We start from the raw sequence: 4040 nt of genomic DNA, 5'->3' as shown, positions 1-4040 counted from the left end.
AGAGGGTCTCTGTCACCAGGCTGAAGTGCAATGGTGCGATCTCAGTTCACTGCAGCCTCTGCCTCCCTTATTCAAGCGATTCTCCTGCCTCAGCCTCCTGAGTAGCTGGGATTACAGGCGCCTGCCACCATGCCCAGCTAATTTTTTTGTATTTTTAGTAGAGACAGGGTTTCACCATGTTGGCCAGGATGGTCTCGATCTCCTGATCTCGTGATCCGCCCGTTTTGGCGTCCCAAAGTGCTGGGATTACAGGAGTGAGCCACAGCGCCTGGCTACACCCCCCTTTTTTAAGTGGAAAATAGAAATGTTTGTGCCCACAGTTGCTGAAAGGGAGGGGATGTGGTCTGGCCCCTTTTATCATCTGGGCCGTGGCCAGAGACAGCAATAGTTCTCTTATTTGAGGCTGTTTCAAAGGGCCTATTTCTTCTCGCTCTCCAATAGCACCAGTTAAACACTAAGCATTATATATTCCATTTGTTACAATATATATATGTATGTAACATTTCATTTTAGTTTCTGGGGAAAATGCACATACCAACTTAGAGTGATTTACGTGAGGACAGTAGACAACCAATTTTCATGTCATGTTTGTCTCTTTTGAGAAAGGGATAACAATTATTCCAATAAAAGGGTTAGGGGAGCTCCAGACTTTAAAATGTGGAGTTTGACCAGTCGTTTCCCAGAACACTGTGACCATGCTTTTACTGGAAAAATATATTTGTATGACAGATGCTGACTCTACCCTAGAAGCTATGTGCTAACCTAAGGCATGTTACTAAGTAAAGTAACCAGTTTTGCTGTTTTGTTTTCTCAGCGCGATTGGAGATTTGGGAAAACTTTTTTTGCATGTGTTTAATTTTTATGGATTGAAAGCTTTAAACAAGTAATACAGGCCAGGCATGGTTTTGGCTCACTGCAACCTCTGCCTCCTGGGTGCAGGCAATTTTCCTGCCTCAGCCTCCCAAGTAGCGGGGTCTACAGCTGCCTGCCACCCAACCTGGCAAATTTTTGTATTTTAGTGGAGATGGGGGTTTCACCATGTTGGCCAGGCCTGAACTCCTGACCTCAGGTGATCTGCCTGCCTCGGCCTCACAAAGTGCTGGGATTACAGGTGTGAGCCACCGTGCCCTGCCTCAAGTTAATTTTTTATACAATGCAAAGAAAGGACCAAGCTTCTTTTGTTTCCTCCCCTGTGAATATCCAATATCTTCAGCATCACTTGTTGAAAAGGTTTTCATTTGAAAATAACTTGTCACCTGTTAATTTACTAGGTGTCCATAAGAAATTACAACAAACTGGTGGTCACAAACAACAGCAATGGATTTTCTCAGTTTTGGAAACTAGATGCTAACAACCTAGGTGTTGGCATGGCCATGCTTCCTCTGAGGCCTCCAGAGCCTCCCTCGCCTCTCCCTGGCTTCCAGCGGCTTCTGGCAGGCAGGGCTCCTTTGCTTATTCCTGCCTGGCTCCACTCTGTGTCCATTCCCACATGGATCCCTGTGTCCCTCTTCTTATAAGGACTGGATTTAGGGCTCACTCCATCAAGTATGGCCTCATCTGCCAAGATCCTATTTGTACGTAGGGTCCCTTTCTGAAGTTCTAGGTGGACATGAATTTTGGGGGTCACCATTCAACCCATTACTGCACCTTTGTAGAGAATCAGTTGATGATATTTCTGAGGGTCTATTTCTGGACACTCTATTTTATTCCATTGATCCATATGTCTGTCTTTAAACCAATACCAGGCCAGGTGTGGTGTCTCCTGCCTGTTCCCAGCACTTTGGGAGGCTGAGGCGGGCAGATCACCTGAGGTCAGGAGTTTCAGACCAGCCTGGCCAACATGGGGAAACCCCATCTCTACTAAAAATACAAAATTAGCCAAGTGTGGTGGCGCATGCCTGTAGTCCCAGCTACTTGGGAGGCTGAGGCAGGAGAATCGCTTGAACCCAGGAAGTGGAGGTTGCAATGAGCTGCGATCACACCATTGCACTCCAGTTTGGGCAACAAGAGTGAAACTCCATCTCAAAATAAATAAATTAATTAAATAAAAAATTAACCAATATCACACTATCTTGATTACCGTAGCTTTGTGGTGGGTTTTACGTTCTCCAGCTTCATTCTCTTTCAAAATTTTGGCCATTCTGCGTCCTTTTTACAATTCTACATAAATTATTGAAATAGTGTATCAATTTCTACCAAAAAATGCCTGCTGGGATTTTGATAGGGATTGCTTGAATCTGTTGATCAATTTAACTTCTTAATAAAATTGTCTTCTAATTTATTTAAATCTTTCAGTAATGTTTGATAGTGTTCAATGTACATTTTTTGCACATATTTTGCTAAATTTATCCTTAAAGTATTGCATATTTTTTATACCATTGTAAATATTTTAAAATTTTATTTTCCAATTGTTCATCGCTATTATAGTTTAGAAATACTGCTACTTTCTGTATATTGACTTTTCTAAATACACTTCTTAACTGTAGTAGCTATTTTGTTTTGTAGATCACTTAGGATTTTTATGTTTTATTTTACTTTTTAGAGATAAGGTCTCACTCTCTTGCCTAAACTGGAGTGCAGTGGGTGTTCACAGGTGTGATTATAGCTCGCTGGAGTCTTGAACTCCTGGCCTCAAGTGATCTTTCTGCCTCAGCAGGATTTTTTATATAATCATGTCATCTGCAAATCGTTTTACTTCTTTTTCTTTCTTTCTTTTTTTTTTTTTTTTTTTTTTTTTTGTTTTTTTTTTTGAGACTGAGTTTCGCTCTTGTTACCCAGGCTGGAGTGCAATGGCACGATCTCGGCTCACCGCAACCTCCGCCTCCTGGGTTCAGGCAATTCTCCTGCTTCAGCCTCCTGAGTAGCTGGGATTACAGGTGCTCACCATCACACCCGGCTAATTTTTGTATTTTTAGTAGAGATAGGGTTTCACCATGTTGGCCAGGCTGGTCTGGAGCTTCTGACCTCAAGTGATCTGCCCATGTCGGCCTCCAAAAGTGCTGGGATTACAGGCGTGAGCCATTGTGCCCACCCTTCTTTTTGTTTTTTGAGACAGAGTCTCTGTCACCCAGGCTGGAGTGCAATGGCCTGATCTCAGCTCATTGCAGCCTCCACTTCCCCAGTTCAAGTGATTCTCCCATCTCAGCCTCCCGAATAGCTGGGATTACAGACGTCCGCCACCACGCCCGACTAATTTTTGTATTTTTTGGTGGAGACGGTTTCACCATGTTGGCCAGGCCGGTTTTGAACTCCTGACCTCAGGCGATCCTCCCGCCTTGGCCTCCCAAAGTGCTGGGATTACAGGTGTGAGCCACCCGCCAGCCTACTTCTTTTTCAGTCTGCGTTATTTCTTATTTCCTACCAATTGTCTTTTTGCCCTGGCTAGAACTTGTAGTAAATGTTGTATAGAAGTGATGAGAATAGACGTTGCCTTGCTTGCAATCCAAAGGAGAACACATTGTTTCACTGTCAAACATGAGGGAAGCTGCTTTTCAGGCAAGTTCTATCTCTAGGAAACTTCCTCGCATTTGTGGAGAATTTTATCATGATTGAGTGTTGAATTTTGTCACATTCTCTTTTTGCATTGTATCATATTTTTTTCTCCTATGTCCTATTCTATATGATGAACTTTAAATGTTAAACAAATTTTACATCCCTAGGAAAGGCCCCGCTTGTTAGTGATTGGGTTTGACAGTGATATTACCTGATAGTGACAGTCATATATTAAGGCCCACTTAATGTATGATTAGATTTTGTTTGCTGAAACTTGGTTAATAATTGTTGTGTCTGTGTCTGTGAAAGATAATGGTCTATAGTGTTTTTGTAATACCTTTGGCTGCTCTTGGTGTAATACTGGCGTCATAAAGTGAGATGGGAAATGTTTTCTATCATCTGCATTTCCTTTTTCTTTCTTTCTTTTTTCTTTTTTTGAGACGGAGTTTCGCTCTTGTTACCCAGGCTGGAGTGCAATGGCACGATCTCGGCTCACCGCAACCTCCGCCTCCTGGGTTCAGGCAATTCTCCTGCTTCAGCCTCCTGAG

The 4040-nt window shown here is 42.8% G+C and overlaps 1 protein-coding gene across 1 annotated transcript in view; it reads right to left on the bottom strand.

The window, feature by feature from the left end:
* Nucleotides 1-4040, bottom strand: part of LOC108306871 (kinesin-like protein KIF28P) — a 77601-nt gene that overhangs the window by 50935 nt on the left and 22626 nt on the right.

This window comes from Cebus imitator, unplaced genomic scaffold, assembly GCF_001604975.1.
Source record: "Cebus imitator isolate Cc_AM_T3 unplaced genomic scaffold, Cebus_imitator-1.0 Scaffold75, whole genome shotgun sequence".
In the NCBI taxonomy this organism is placed as follows: Eukaryota; Metazoa; Chordata; class Mammalia; order Primates; family Cebidae; genus Cebus; species Cebus imitator.
Note: the sequence above shows the minus strand (reverse complement) of the source record. Positions and strands in the feature narration are given on the sequence as shown.